General features: G+C 44.2%; 1 long non-coding RNA gene across 1 annotated transcript in view; it reads right to left on the bottom strand.

Annotated features, from left to right (window-relative positions):
• LOC138154566 (uncharacterized) overlaps window positions 1–5,372 on the bottom strand; it is a 39,453-nt gene extending 34,081 nt beyond the window's left edge. The window contains exon 1 of the long non-coding RNA XR_011166637.1: window positions 4,720–5,372. This is a non-coding gene — a long non-coding RNA (uncharacterized lncRNA). The remainder of the gene's footprint in view (window positions 1–4,719) is intronic.
• Between the last annotated feature and the right edge of the window lie 11,295 nt (window positions 5,373–16,667).

Genomic DNA, 16,667 nt, shown 5'->3' with positions numbered 1-16,667 from the left:
TAGACAACCTCAAAAAGTCCCTTTCAGCTCTAATGTTCTATGCCTATTCACCCCACCTCCAGTTCTTTCTTATGGGTGACCCTGACCCTTATCATTGCTCTTATGTCACTAAACTCTACATGTACCCATGCTTACCTTTAGGATCACAAGATTTAAAGCTATAAAGAACTGGGATGTTATAGGATTCAACCTCCTCATTTTACAGCTACTAAAAATAACTGACGTTTATATAGCACTTTTCCATAGGTCTGCAAAGCTCTTCACCTAAACTGTCACTCGAGCCTCATAGGAACCGTGAGGTAGGCAGTGCAGGTATTACCCCCATTTTACAAAGAGAAGTGACTGACCCTAGTTTTGCTGACTCCAAGTCTAGTTAGTGCTTTATCCACTGTCATGAGGATGAGGAGACTGAGGCCCAGAAGGGGGAGATGGTCAGGTAACAGGCTGACCTGAGACTCTCAATTTATCGATCTGACTTGCTGCCTTATTTTTCTTTGTGGTTCTTCCCCCCTTATCCCAGTTCCTACACTGTCTAACACCAGGCACATCACACTTTATTCTAAACATTTTGCTTCTTTATAATGTCAGGCTTCCACAGAGTTAAGTTAGGTATTTCTAAAACATGATTACTAACTGCAATAGGTCATGCCTGGCCCTGTTAGCCTTTATACCACATATGCTTTGCAGTCAGACTGTGCTTCCAAGAGGGTAATCTGATTTGGGAATTCTCTGCCCAAGCATATCTCAACATGTTTCACTTTTATTCCAGTTCTGGTGAAAACATGATCCAGACATTGATCATATAGGGTGCCTTCTGAGTGGAAAAGGGATTAGGCGGTGAACTAACTGGAGGTGCATACAGGCCAACAGATGACCAGCTTTGAAGTAGAGAAGCCTCTTTCCCCAGTATTTTTGCAAAGACCTCAAAAGACAGATCAAAAGGAGCTAACTCTCTCATGCAATCGGTTTCCTCCTTTAGGCTCATATGAGGGCAACTGCCCACTTACAGGCTTTAGTAGCTTTGGTTCATTGAGTCCTGGTTTTAAGATTCATTTTATAACACCTCATGTTTCTGCAGTGCACAACCCCATGAGGTAAGTGAATGTTATCTTCCACTGTGTGTGGATGCACATCTGTGCCTTCCTGTGCTCTATGCCTGCCTGTCCCCAACACAGAGCCAGAACCAAGGGCATGGCAACTGCTACTTTGTCCCAGTGCCACTAGTGAACTTGGAAGGCATTAAACTTACTGGGGTACTGACAGTATTTGCAGCCTTTCTGGAGTACAGAAGCAAGAGTACTTAACATCTAGTTAGAAAGAATAATTAGTTAAAATGATAAGCTATTAATTAGTAGGCTGAACTCCCCCACCTTGTACAGTAAGTACTCTAGCAGCAGCTTCACCCCATTTCTGAAGGTCTGGATCTCATCACCGGGAGATGTCCTCTATGTGTCACCCCCTCAAATAAGGCAGGCTCACTAAGTGGTTTGTAGTAAGGGGGGGGGGGGTCACAAAAAATTTCTAGAAATGACTTTGATGTGAAGACCTAACCTGCCAATTCACACTTCAGGTGTGGTGAATTCCTTCACCCACGATGACCTGCAGCTCAGTCAAACTGACAATTTGAGGGTTGTATGAGATACTATAAAAGGTTAAGAAAATCACTATATAGCTAGTGTTAGAAGTAGGATCTGATGTCGTCTTCCTTACTACAAGCCTGGCCTTCATCCAAACTGATACAAAATTCTGGTTTGTTTTTTTTTAATAAAACTTGACTTTAAAAAGTTATTTCAAACTGTAGTCACCACATACATTTATTTAAAATTCATACAATTCACTTGGTATCTCCAGCACACATGACACCTTATTTTGATTTTAGGAGGAAACTGAGGCTTCAGAAAGGCTAATATAGACATTAAGGAGACAAGAATGATTTGTGTGTGCATGACTTTTAACTGTGTTGGCAAATGAGGAACAGGGTAAAACAGTTACTTAAGTGGAAGGAGTAAAGTTAGGTAAATGAGAAACTGTTCATGGGTGAGATGAAGCATAAACTTTTTTTTTTCTCCCCATCCAATAATTCCTTTCTTTTTCCTGACAGCAATCTGAATTTGGCTCCTATAATTCTAGTTATAATTTACTGATAAAATTAAATAGTCTGTGTTCTCAATCTTTATCCACAGCTGTGCATTCAAATCTCTGGGTGTGGTTACAAAACACACACACAAAAGCATCGAACAAAGCACTTTGGCATTTCCAGGTTCCCCTGTTAAAATATCAGGGTGGTACAAAAATGGACAAAATTTATCAGAAATATGGTCTACAGATGAAAACCGTTTAGCTCATCTGGTTCGTTTCAAATCATGTTAAAATAAATGCAATGAGGCTCAGAACAAAGAAAGTGATTAGGCTGGTTTAACTATGCTCAGCAAGCCATAGTGAAAGCCTGAGGACCTCAAGTTAAACAAAATTCAGTTTCCTGGCCAAAGCCTTTTTTCTTCGGAAAAGTTCTCTCTCTGTAGAAATTATTTTTGGTGCAGCACTGATGATTTTTTTTTTCCTACAGCAGTGTGAAAAATGACCTATATCTATCTGGTTGTGTTTAGGAAGAAATGGGAAATATGACTGGCGAGGGGTAAAAACAGAGGGCAGACAAGCACGGCAAACAGACACAGATTACGCATAAAACGCCCTTGTGTTCTGTTCCGGAGAAGAGACAGCTAGTGACACCCGGCTTGGGGATTTCATCGTGCACTGGATCAAATGAGGAACATAATAAGGTCTAATTACGGTAGTGCTGTTAGTGCCTGTTTATGAGGCCTGGCAGCAATCTGGTCGAACACCCCTCATTCTGAGAAATTGGTGATCTGGCAGCCGGAACTCTCGCTGCCCTGAATGTCTGGCACACGAGGTCCCTGCCTGAGTTTTAAAACATCAGGAAATCGAGAAAACGTGGCTCGATGTTGCAACGCGGCTCTTTCCCAGCCGGCCTTTCCTGCCCTTTCCTACGGCTCACGATTGGCGCCCGCTGGTTAACTGGGACAACTCTTCCAGAAAAGTTCTCGGGAGCCTTGGGAGCACGTGGGCCCCGGGAGCCGCCGAGCGAGCCGGCCCGAGGCAAGCCCGTGACCGCGCGGGACCGCGGCTCGGGGCGGCTTGCTCGGCGCCTTCCCAAGCAGGGAGAGCGTGGCCGCCGTCCCGGAGTCCCAAAATACCACTTCCTGTTGTTCAGGGCTCGGGAAGGTCACCGGACCCAGGGGGGCGGGGAGGGGCTGAGTCGCGGCCTCAGAGCGTGACACCCCACCCCCGGCCGGGGAGCACGTTGGCCCCGCGGGGCTCCTCTAACGCAACTTTCAGGGTTTCTTACAGGAAATCGGTAACTTTGGGGGTTGCTCCCAAATGTTACAAAACCACGGCAAGGAACGGCCCGACCCGGCGCCCAGCCCTCCTCTCCCTAGGCGTGAGACGCGCAGCGTCGCCGCGGAGGCGCACGCGGACCCTCGCACAGAGGCGGCGGGGCGCGCGAGGCTCCCAGGGCGGGGCGCGCCGAGTCCGCCGGCAGGGGGCAGCAGCGGGAGCCTGTTGTTCCCGCTCGCTGCGAGCGTGGAGCTAGGCGGGGGCGGGGAGGGGGGGGGGGGCAGAGCCGCACCGCCCTTCCCGGCCCCGCTCCCCTGACTTCGGGAGGCGGGAGTTTCCAGGAAGCTCTCTGAGCTCACTCCCCCGAGCGCACGCACGCGGCGTGCCGCGCGTCAAGTAGTCCCTCCAGCCCGCACTGGGAGGGAAGGGAGACGCGCTCCCGAGCAGGAACACGGTGATCTGTCCTCGAAAAGTGGACGGGCTTGGGGGAGAGGGACCGTGGGGATTCTGCCCGCCTCATCTTTCTCTCAAAGGAAGTGAAGCGTGGGGGAAGCGGAACGAGTCCCGGCGGAGGCGGCGGAAGGGTCCAAGTGCGTTCGAGCAGTGTATAGAGTTTAAAGAGGGCGGGAAATCCCGGAGCGGATTCTTTACCCCCCTGACACAACTAGGGAACTCCCTCCTCCCACATTCAATTCCCCAGTTCCCCTAGGTAGGGGGTGAAAAAAAGCCACTGGGGGACAGGTTTTACCTTAAAGTCCTTCCCACCCCCGCCCCCACAATTCTACGCGGAGGAAGCCGGTGGTGAGCTGCCACGGGCACCTCCTCCGCCCGGAGGGGGCGGGGCGGGTTTGCCTGGCTCCTCCCCTTTTCCCTCCCAGAGTCAGCCCAGCCCGCCCGCGCGCTCCATAGCTCGCGCGCTGGTTTCTCCGGGCGTTGCTCGCGATCGTGCTCTCGCGGGTTTCCCGCCCCTTCCTGAGTGCGCGCCCCTCCCCCTCCTCCCTTCCCCCAGCTCCAACGTTCTTTCAACCGTCACCTCCGAGCCCGCCCCACCCCCAGCGCGGCGGCCCAGCCCCGCCCAGCCCAGTCCTCCCCTCCCCCCGGGCGGGGGCAGAGCCCGCTCTGCTGGTCTCTGGCCTCGCCTCGCCTGCCTGTTCTCTAACCCCTTCACCCCGGCTCCGCTCCGCCCCACCCTGCTTCGCCTCGCCTTCCTCCTCCCGCCCCTGCCGAACCTCTTCGGGCAGGCCTCCCAGCCCCTCCCGCTCCCCGGCCAGCCCTCGGTCCTTTCCTTTCCCTCTCAGCTCTCCCGAAGCCTCAGGCTCGAAACCTCCCTCAGCCCTCCTCCACAGGGGAAGTTCCTCTTACCTGCCCATTTTGCAGATGAGGAAACTGAGGCTTGGCGATGGCTTCCAGGCAGACAGCGGATCCTAGGGACAGCCAGCCCTCCAGACCAGTCTCTCTAAGCCCGCCATAGAAAAGGGGCTTGCATTTAGAGGAGAAGCCCGGAGGTGGGGGTTCTCCCGGCCCCCCCCCCCACCGTGGGAGACCTTGGGACGGCTAAGGCTCACCCAGGCACCGTATCCCAGGTTCCCTTCGTGCCAAAGGCTGGGTTTGGGCCAGGCCGCCCTGTAATGATGCCGTGGCCCCACCTGTGTGCCCCGGGGGCGCCCCTTCCCCCCTGGCCCTTCCTTTCTTCACGTGTCAAATCCAGGGCTTGTACTCGAGGACCCCCTGGAGACCCCTGCCAGCTCCCGGCCCTATGACCCCGTGACTGCGAGCCAGTGAGCCGGCCCCCTCAGAAAGGCCACTGGGGGTTCAGCCCAAGTCGGCTCTGAGAGGAAATTGCTATGTCAGAAGATAGGCCAAGTCCTAATCTTAGCTGGCATGGTGTGTTGAAGGTGATGCATTTTGTTTGTTCAATATGAGGTCGTTTGTTTTTCCATGTGTGTAATGTTTTCTGTTTCACAGACTTCCTCTTTCTTTTTTCCCTTAGACTTGAATACAAATTCTCTATTAAGCTCCTTAAAATGGTGTTATTTAGATTTTTATAAATAATTTTTATGGGGATTTGGCTTTATTTTTTAAAAAGAAGCCCCCCCCCCTTTAAGTACAAGAAATCTTTTGTTAATCTGGGTGGTATTGTTTTCCTGAATTAATTTTCCTCCCCAAAGCTATGGCTCAGTCTGGAAGCAGAGTTCTTTGGTGTGCTTCAGCATTGATTAAAGTCATGTACAAGTTAATGAGAGGCTTGCAAGGGATGTGAAGCGAGAGAATCTTGAAGCAGGCCGGCTGTTCCGTTTTTTATATACCACAAATTTGTAAACTGTAACTGAAAGGTAGATACAGTTTTGCATATGTGATTTGTATAATTGTATCAATGTGGGGTACTCTTAATTCTAGGTGATTTATTCCAAGCATTGAAAATCTAAACCGGTGATTCTCTTGTAAAGCTTTTTAATGTTATCGTTCTTTACTGAAAGTGTCCCCATGTTTTTTGATGGGCTGATTTCCCTTAAATGTGATGAACAGTTCCACAAAGAAGCAGTGCAATTTTTATTACAATAGGGATAGGAACTGTACTTACAATTTCAGTAGCATAGGGAACCCCAGAATAAGGAAACACTCATTACCAATGCATGTTGATACTGTCTCTCCAACTTTAATTCCTACCGAGAATTAAATGACTTACCAGGGATCATATAGCCAACATGTGTCAGATGCAAAATTTGAACCCAGGTATTCCTCCTCCCACTAGCTAACTATCCACTTTGTCTTTTTTTCTCACTTTCATATGTATAGTCTTTTGTAAAATGAAGCCAAAAGTTTTACACTTTCACATTGTTATATATATTATATATATGTTATTACATACACTGAGCAATACTTATATACTCACTGGTGCAGAGAGCTTTGCTAGTACCTGGGAAATACAGACTTAGATGAGACATGGGCCTTGGCCTCTTGAAGTTTGACCATTAAGATGCAAATATAATTTTATCAAGCATTTATTAAAGACATACTGTGTACAAAAACCAGTGCTAGGAGCAGAGGCTACAAAGGTAATACGTAGGAAAAATAGTTCTTTCCTCATTTGCAAAGTGAGCAGATTAGATTGTTGTTCAGTCATGTCTGACTCTTCATGACCCCATTTGGGGTTTTCCTTGCAGAGACTAAAGTAGCTTGCCATTTCCTTCTCCAGTTCATTTTACAGAAGAGGAAACTGAGGCAAATAGGGTTAAGTGATTTGCCCAGCATCACAGACAGCTACTAAGTGTCTGAGGCCAGATTTGAACTCAGGAAGATGAGTATTCCTAACTCTAGACCTGGCACTCTATTCACCTAGCTGCTCCATGTGGATTAGATTAGATGACCTCTATGACCTCTTCCCTCAAAGAGCAATATTATATGATAAATGTTTTAGAGGAACAAAGCAATGTATTCTGAGGGCCCTCCCCCCCACCAAGGTTGTTAATGGTAACTGATGGGGTAGGATGAGGGGAAGGAATCAGGGAAGGCTTCATAAAGGTAGAAGCAGTTCAATGAGGCATAGGTAGGAATTCAGTAAATAAAGTGAGCATAGGACAGCCTTGTAAAACACAAGGAATAGCCCCTGAATGGCATAGAGATGAGAAAGCACAAGACTGTTCAGGGAATGCTTTGATTAGAGTTAGTGAAGGGAAGTAATAGAAGGGAAGGCTGAAAAGATCGGGTGGCTGCTGTTTGTGGAGAATGCATAGGGGATCTGAAGTTGGAGAAGATGATCTTAACAGTGATGCTCAGACCTTTTTTCTCATTAAAATGAACATTTCATTATTTTCAGGTCATTTAAATGAATGTGGTATTTTAGTATTTCAAAAACAGAGTTCACCCTGGCTCACATCTTGGTATCAGGAAGCTTTAAGGGGAGGGGAGTAATAATTAGCACAATTATCCCGAGTGGAAAGGCTCAGGATCTAGAGATAATTAGGAATATGGAGAAGGGGAAAGAATGAGAGCACAGAAAAAAGTATTGACAGAACTATGGAATGTGAAGGAAATGATTAGAGTAAATATTGAAAAGGTGTTCCTAGTGTAATGAGATTCTGGTTCATGCTCAGAGCACCTGGGATGGTATCTCTCCACCTGAAGAACCTGGAGAGCCTGCTTCTAGGAGAATTCTGATCAAGTATAAGGGAGAAGTGCAAGTGTAAGCCTTGGAGAGATTGTGGAAAAGGTGCCGACATTCACATAGCTAGTTTTGGTTGACTAACCTCATAATTGGGAGGTGCTTTTTTCGTTTGGCTTCACCACCAGAACATCAACATCCTCAGAAAGGCCTCCCAGCATCAGTCACAATCTCTTTGCCTGCCCACTTCTGGGGGATCTTGGGGACTCCTTCATTAGTGGCATTCAATGAAAGAAGTAGAATCTCTGGCCTTGAAAGTTTTGAAAGGCTGGAGGAACATAGGAATCTGGGAGCTAGAGCTCAGTATCAGTGCATCCTAAGGAGTAAAAAAGATATTGGAGTTCCCTGCCCAGATGAAGCAGAGATGATGACAAATTCTACTACCTTTGGATTTGAACTTAATGGGAACAAAACTGAGCCTTCTCCATTCCTCCCTACCTTAGAGGCAGTTAGGTGACTAGGTGGATAGAGTGCTAGAGTCAGGAAAATCCAAATTTAAATCCAGCCTCAGGCACTTACTAGCTGTGTGACCCTGGGCAAGTCACTTAACTTTTGTCTTAATTGTAAAATGAGGCTCTACCTCACAAGGTTGTTGTAAGGGTCAATGAGATGTTTGTGAAGTGCTTAGCACAATGCCTGGTAAGTAATAAACACTTTATAAATGCTACATCCTAACCCTTCCCTCACTGAGGTGGTATAGAGAAGAGTAGGCCTTTTTGAGGTATTAGGGAAATGCACTTTATTCTTCCTATGTCTTTGAAGTAAATGTCCCTTGGAAAAGCTACCTGCTGTCAAGTAGCTAAATGGAACTGGAATGTTGACCATTGGCACACTAACAATGGGTGAAACACAGCCAGTTCAGGCTTGAGTATATGGCAGTGGGGAAAAATACTCCAATCTTTAGGGTACCAGAGAACCCTGCAGGTGGAAATGTAGCCTGACCTTGAGAAAATATGGCCAGAGCATACTAAATATACTAGAATTTAATCAGATGCCAGAAATAGGGGAGGACATTGGTAGATTACATGTATGTTTACAAAGAGCTGTCTCAGAGTTTGCGAGTGCCTAGAACAAGCCATTCTCCACCAGCCCTTGTTCAGGGGAATCACCCCTATGGAGAACAAGCCAGCTATTTCCACTACCTGCCATTCAAGGCAGGCAAGCTAGCCTACAATAAAGCACTCTTAAGGGAGAAACAAGAAACGACCCTCATGGAAACAACTCAGGGTGCTGAGGCTCAAGATACCTGGGAATACTATTGGCCTTCCTTCCTAGCCCCCAAAGGCATTATTCAACCACTGTTGTTGAAAATGGACCTACAGGGGCGTCCAGGTGGCTCAGCGAGTAAGAGCACCGACTCCAGTGTCAGGATGACCTGCATCAAATCCGGCCTCAGATACTCAGCACCACACCCAGAAATAACTGGCTGTGTAACCTTGAGCAAGTTACTTAACCCCGATTGCTTAAAAAAAAAAAAAAGAAAATGGACCTACTATCCTAACTCACCAACACCAACTACTACCATTAATGGTATGGTAAAACCAAGAGCCCTGGGAATAGCAATACTTCCTAACCATACCTCTAGCCTTGACCTCAAGACCATCATTATAGAGAACAATCCCTGATGAGGAGGGAACAGCCATTCCAAATCAATTATTGCCCACCAGACAGGCAAGCCAAATAGAGCTGGAGCAGCAGAACATAGAGAGAGGAGGCTGAGTATGCCAGGGATGTCTAACCATGAGCATCCCCTCTCAGATCCCAGTGTAGACATCCTGATCCCTGAAGCCATCATCCAAGTAATTAACCCTGCAACCCAGCAATTTCTTCATGCTTCCATAAGCAATGGAACCCTGCTTAGCCACTGACAAACAATTTAGAAAAGAAAATTCTTGCTACGAAAGTCTTTGGCACTGTCAAATGGTTTAGTGCCAGAAGTAGATAGGGTTTTATCAATGGAAATGATATTTTTAAAATGCTCTACAGTTTACTTTGCCTCTGTACTACTGAGCCTTTCCATCTGACTTGCAGCTAAAACTTATTGTGTTGGCTTTCCCCATCAGAATGTAAGTTCCTTGAAAGCAGGTCTTTTCGGTTTGTATCCCTATCCTTTAGTTCAGTGCTTTGCACATAGCACTTAGTAAATGTTTTTTCATTTATTCACATGACTGCCAGGGTGATTTTCCTTAATCATAGGTCTGATGGTCCCATTCCAATCGGTCAGTAAACACTTAAAGTGCCTACTATATGCCAAAAAGAGGCAAAAATAGCTCCTGCCCCCAAGGAGGTCACAATATAATGGGGAAAACAACAAGCAAAGGTGAAGACAAAAACCTAAGCTATATGCAAGATAAATAGAAAATAATTAAAAGGGGAGGCACTAGAATTAATGATGGGAAAGGCTCTTTGTAGAAGATGGGACTTTAGTTGAGATTTAAAAGAAGCCAGGAAAACCAGTAGGTGGTGATGAGGAAGGGAAGCATTCCAGGCATGAGGAATAGCCAGAGAAAATGCCTAGAGCCAAGAGGTCGATTGTCTCGTTTGTAGAACAAGGATGCCAGTGTCACTGAATCAAAGAGTACTCAGCTTGGAGTAAGGTGTAAGAAAACTGGAAAGGTAGGAGGAGGTTATGAAAGGTTTTGAATGCCAAACAGCACATTTAGTATTTGATCTAGGAGGCAATAGAAAGCCATTGGAGTTTGTTGAGGCGGGGTGGGGTTGGTGGTGGTGGTGATATAGTTGGACCTACACTTTAAGAAAATCACTTTAGTGGTTGGATGAAGGATGGATTAGAGTGGGGAGAGACTTGAGGCAGACAGAGCTACTAGCATGTGAATTTTGCAATAGTTCAACCATGAGGTGATGAGAGCCTACACCAGAATCAGAAAAGAGAAGGCAACTAATTTTGAAAGATGTTGCAAAGGTGAAATTGGCAACAGATTAGATACGGGGGATGAGAGATAGTGGAATTGAGGATGAAGTCTAGGTTTTGAACCTGGGAGACTGGGAGGATGGTGTTGCCCTTGAAATTAATAGGGAAGTTTCAGGGGGAAAAGGTTTGGGGAAAAGAGAGTTTAGGTTTTGGACATGTTGAGTTTCAGATGTCTACTAGACATCCAGTTCAAGATGTCTGAAAGGCATTTGGAGATGTGAGACTGGAAGACAGCAGAGAGGTTAGAACAGGACAGATAGATTTGAGAATCATTGACCTAGAGAAGATAATTAAATTTATGGGAGCTAACTAGATCACTAAGTGAAGGAGTACAAAGGGAGAGAAGGGCCCAAGACAGTACCTGTGGGACACCTACCATTAGAGGGCTTGATGAGGATAAAGATACAGCAAAGGAGACTGTGAAAGCTGTATGATAGGTAGAAGAGAAACAGGAGATGGTGGTGCATTTAGTAGTTGTCAGAGGCTGCAGAAAGGTTGAGAATGAGACTTGAGAAAAAGCAATTGGATTTGTCAATTAAGAGATCATTGGTAACTTTGAATATAGTAGTTTTGGTGAGATGATTAAAAGTTGGAAACAGAATTGTAACCCTGAGGGAAAGAAGAAAATGAGAGGATAGGAAGAGGAGGCACCTATTTTATATGGTCTTTTCAAGTTTGGCCACAAAGAGCAGAAGAGATGTAGGACCATAGCAGGGATGGAAGGATCAAGTGAGGATTTTTTGAGGATGGGGAGATACGGCATGTTTGTAAGAAGTAGGTAAAGAGCCAATAGTTAGGGAGAGATTGAAGATAAGTGATAGAATGGAGATGACATAGGGGACAATCTGTTGATAGAGATGGGATGGAATGGTATCACTTGTATTGGTAGAAAGGTTAGCCAGGTTAGCCTCCTCTTTTGTTGTGAGATTGGAGTAAAGGAGATAGCGCCAGAAGGCATATGAGTGATAGGAGTAAGAATTTCATGGCAAATGTCTCCAATTTTTTTTTCTGTAAAATATGAAGCAAGGTTCTCTGCTGAAAAAATGGGGGGAGGAGAAGCCATGGAAAGTTTGAAGAGATATGAAAGAGCTGCTGTGGAGAGTGGGATAATGAGTTGATAAGGGAGGTATAGCAAGATTGCCTAGCATCACTGAGGACTCAGTTGAGGTTGTCTAATATAAATTTGTAGTAGACCCATTTAGAAGGGTTATGTGTTTTTCTTCACTTTCATTTAGTAGCATATGTGCATGTATCCACATTCATGTGTAAGGAACAAAAGTGGTGGGTGGTGGGGAGTGATCCAAGGGTTAGACTTGGCAAGCTGAAATCAACAATATGGTAAGGGGACTAGGGCCTTGAGGAAGAGGGTAGAGTAGAGTTGTACTAGTTCACCAGGGTTCAAGATGAGGGAAAGAGTGATTAGTGCAAGGGTAATGGCCTAGGAGAGAATTAAGTAGTTGAAGGATTTAAGGTAATGGTGTGAAGAGCAGGGTTTACTAAGAGAGACAGAGGGAGAGATAGAGAGGCAATAGATCATGATCAGATAAAAAGATTTTAGAATTCTTGAACATGGAGGCGGTGAGTTTGTGGGTGATAGCAAGATCAAGGGTATCACCATCTTTGTGAGGTATTCAAATACCAGTGTCTCCCTATCTAGAATAAACTATAATTAACTTTTTTTTAGCTTTTAAAACCTTTTACAGCCTGACCTCAGCCTACCTTTCCAGCCTCATATATTACTCCTCTTCTCAAATTCTGACCCAGACAAATTGCCCTTCTCTCTTTTCCTCATCCAGAGCATTCCATCTCCCCTGGGTGCTCTGTGCATCCAGTCCCTTCCTCCCCATTCCTGGAATTATTTCCCTTCTTACCTTAGTGTCATAGAATTTCTCCCTTCAAGATACAGCTCAAGCACCACATTTTACATGAATCTTTTCTTGGTCCCCTTTCCCAGCTTCAAGTGCTTTCTCCATAACTATCTTGTATTTATTTTGTATTTTTTCTAAATATATTAATTCTGTAAAAAAAAAAAAACTTAACATTATTTCTCTCCATAGAATAAATTCCTTGAGAGTAGGGATAATTTCATTTTTTATATTTATACCACTCCCCCCACCCTGCCTTCTCCCTAGCTTGGCACAAAGTAGGTGCTTGATCAATATTTGTTAATGGATTGAAATCTAAATTGACTTTGAATTTAAGTATTTGCCCACATCTAGGTTTGATAACCAATTAAGGAGAACCAGTGCTAGAAGACTTTAATCTGCTCTTCCATACTTCAAACACTCTAATCTGGCAAGAGAGCACTAAAATTTATACTAGAACAGAACCTGACTCTTAGTATATCCACCTAACCTTTTTGGTAAATTCAGTCTTGAACTCTGTTTCAGGACAAATATGGTCAGTGCAGTCTCATTTCCCAACATTTTGAAGAAGAATTTGAAGAAAAATATTTTTTATACCTCAAATCCCTGTTTTGTTAAGGCAGATTCTGGACTGAATCTCAAAGCCCCAAAGTGAACACCTCTCCATGACCATTTACTTTCAGTAAGTCTCTGGAGATGTCCAGATTTTCAAAGCAATCTAATCCTTAGGCCCCAGAGAATTTAGAGCCCTAAATCAAATAATACCAAGACAACTCTTTGGTTTTGGATTCTGTTGAGATACTCCCATTTCAGCTCTCTGTTCCTTACAGTTAGTTCCTCCAAAGTTATACCAGCTGAAAACTTTCAGTTCCTTTATGACTAAACTGGGCTGGACAAAAGTTCCTTAGATTTGTGGTAAGACATATCCCTGTCATTGTAGATCTTAATAGCTTGTTCACTGCTAACCTTTTCCTATACTTAGTTGACTGTTTTTAAATGGTATTGGATTCAAATGAAACATGAAAGGCAATGTAATATGGCAAATATGGAGTCAGAACTCAACTCTAATCAACAAACATTGTCTAGGTATACAACAGTAATGCCTGTGAAACCTGGACAGTATGCCAGTGCCATACCAGGAAGCTGAATTGCTTCCATGTGAATTGTCTTAGAAAGATTTTGAAGATCACTTGGCAAGATAAGGTACTGGACACTGAGGTCCTTTCTCGAGCAAAACTGCCAGTCAAGCTGCTGCAGAGAGTGCAACTCCTATGGGCTGGTCATGTTGTTTGAATGCCAAATGTACATTTGTCTAAAAGACTATTTTGTGGAGAAATTACACAAGGAAGGTACTCATGTGGTGGTCAGAAGACATGATACAACGACACTCTCAAGGTCTCTCTGAAGAACTTTAAAATCTATTGTGTGACATGGGAGGCACTAGCATAGGGCCACCCAGTATGTAGTACCCACATCTAAGAAGGTGCTGTGCTCTATGAGTGAAGCAGAATGACCACAGCTCAAAAGAAACAAGAGATGCACAAATTTAGAGACATCTTCACTCCAAATGTTCATTTGGATTATTTGTGTGCAACCTGTGGTAGAGTGTTCCAAGCTCGTATTGGTTTGATCAGCCATAGTAGGGCACACTGTACCTTGACTCCAACATAGCGATGTCATTTGGTCCTCTTCAAGAATGAAGCACAACAACCAACCAACTCTATACATTCTGGAAATTTGAAGACTTTAGCTTGAATCTTGGCTTTTCTACAGTACTTACTCTCCACTGTCTTTGGGCAAATTATTTAACCTCCCTAGAAGTTCATTTCTTTATCTTCAAATTATTTGATTAAAGGAGATTTGCTTAAGAATATTTTTAACTTAAATCCTTTGATCCACATCTAAAGGTGGAATTCCATCATTATCCCACCTATTTAAAAGCAATCAACTTTCTTAATATAGCAGTTCTTGACTAAATCAGCTTATTCAAACAGGGCCTGTACATCTCTTTAGATCATTCAAATTCAATGTAAGATACAGTTTTCTGTTCTGCAGAACTCTATACATAAGTGGACAGTTCTGTAGACCTCCATGTAAAATGATTTTTAGGCAATGAGAATTTGCCCACAGACATGGGGAAGGGAGGGAGGGAGAGAGGCAGGAAAGGGGTAGAACCTGTGGAAGGAGAGGACTGGCACAAGGTTTAAGGACATGACACGTGGGCCTCTGGGGACAGAGCAGCAAGAACAAGAGTAGGAACACTTAGTCTGGGGTCAGCCACATGGGGTCCTTGCTGGAACCGAGAAGAAAAACACTGGGTTTGACACATAGACACAGACAGGAGAGGCCAGGCAACATGTGGGGACCAGGGACAAACACATGGTACCCAGTGAAGATGGATGGAAGACAGACATATGGCATAGACACATGGGTGGGAGAGCAGAGTGGGGCAAAAGGTCTCTACTCTTGGGCACAGGAGGTCTCAAGACAAAACCTCAATCCGGCAGTTGTGGTCTCCCAACCATTCTACAGCTTTCACTTGGAGGATTTTTTTTTAATGGGGGGAGAGGGAGTGCTGCTAAGCAACAGGTGAGGGGGAGGAGCAGAGACAGAGAACATAGTAGTACAGCAAAGTTAACATAGGTGGGGTTTTTTTTAGAATAAATAAATTTCAGAATTCTTTATCAACTTTGTCAAATTTATATAATGAAAATTTGATACACAAAGCACAACTTTCTGTATTTGGACACTACCTAAAGAATTTGTATAAAAGGAAAAATTACCTCAGAATCGGATATTCTAAGGGTCTAGAAACAAATGTGCCAGCATACAGAAGTGAGCTAAGAACCAGTAGCCCCAGGGCTAGCTACAAAAGGGGAAAGAGGAGGTAGTACTGGGATGGGATAGGGAGATATTTAGGAGAACAATTTGCTCTGCAGGTATCTTGAAACCCAAGACCCATGCTAATGCTTCTAGTATAGCCAAACTACTCGAGGACTTTGCTGGAGCTTTTGCCAGATAATGCCCATTAACCATGGATGTCCCCCAAGGTTTTATCATGGGCCTTCTGTTCTCCCTCTATACTATTTCATTTGATAATCTCAGCTGCTCCTATGGTTTGTCATCTCTTTGTTTTACAGTTTAGTATCTCTCCACTTGGATCCAATTTGTTGTCAAGTCCTTCGGAGTCTACATAACATTTATCTTCTCTAACACTCCTTCCACCTTGGTGCAGGCTTTCATCAACTCACACCCAGACTGTTGCAAAATAGCCTTCTGATTTGGTCTCCCTGCCTCAATTCTCTCTCTAGTCCAATCTGTTCTCCATTTAGCTGTCAAGATCTTCCTAAAGGGCAGGTCTGGCAATGTCATCTGTTCAATAAATTCCAGAGGCTCCCTGTCACCTCCCAGGATCAAATCTAAAACCGTCTTTCTGATATTTAAAGTCCTTCATAACTTGCCCCCTTCCTACCTTTCCAGTGTTCGAGCATCTTTCACAAACACCCTTTAACCTTCACCCCCAACATACTCTGTGATCCAGTGACATTTACCACCTTGCTATTCCTTTACAAGACACTCCATCTCCCAACTCCAGACATTTCCATGCTGGGAATCTTTCCCTTTACATTCTCTGTGTGCTAGCTTCCCTCAAGTCCCAGCTGAAACCCACCTTCTAAAAGAAGACTTTTTCAGTTCCCCTTTCCATTGCTGATTTTCTCCAATTTATCTTGTATAAAACTTATTTGTACAGAATTATTTGCATGTTGTCTTCCCAATTTGATTTTAGCTCCTTATCTTGGCTTTTCTTTGTATCCCCAGCATAGCACATGCTTAATAAATACTTGTTGACTTGACTGAGGGAAATCCCAAGAAATAGTCTGTCTACTTTTTTTTCTCCAACTTCCCCTCCTGGTGCTTGTTTATCCACAAACACTGTAATGTAAATCTTCTGTTTCATTACACAAATGTTTCTAGTAACCTGAATTTTGCTTCAACCACAAAGAATCCAGGGCTTAACTAGAGATAGATATGAATGTAAATTTAGAAAGTCAAGTCTCTGCCTAAAGGTTAGGAATTTTCCTAACCAGGGGCTCAATGATTGTGATTAAACTAATAACCTTTCAATATAAACTCCCTAAAGCCAAAGAAGAAAAAAAAAAGGAAATTACAAAGATCTTAGGGGTCATTCTATTGTCCCTAGGCTTAAAAATAGCTAATTATTATAATAGTGTTCTGCCAAACTGTAAGCTTATCAAAATAGCAATATGTCTTTTACTTTTTTATTTTATTTTTTAAAATAATGAATTTAAATGCCAAAGAAAACAGGCATATATATGCAAGTATACATATG

Source organism: Petaurus breviceps, unplaced genomic scaffold, assembly GCF_028583685.1.
Source record: "Petaurus breviceps papuanus isolate PSGF00001 unplaced genomic scaffold, PetGlider_PUasm1.0 91041, whole genome shotgun sequence".
Taxonomy (NCBI): Eukaryota; Metazoa; Chordata; class Mammalia; order Diprotodontia; family Petauridae; genus Petaurus; species Petaurus breviceps.
This window is presented reverse-complemented; position numbering and strand designations above follow the sequence as displayed.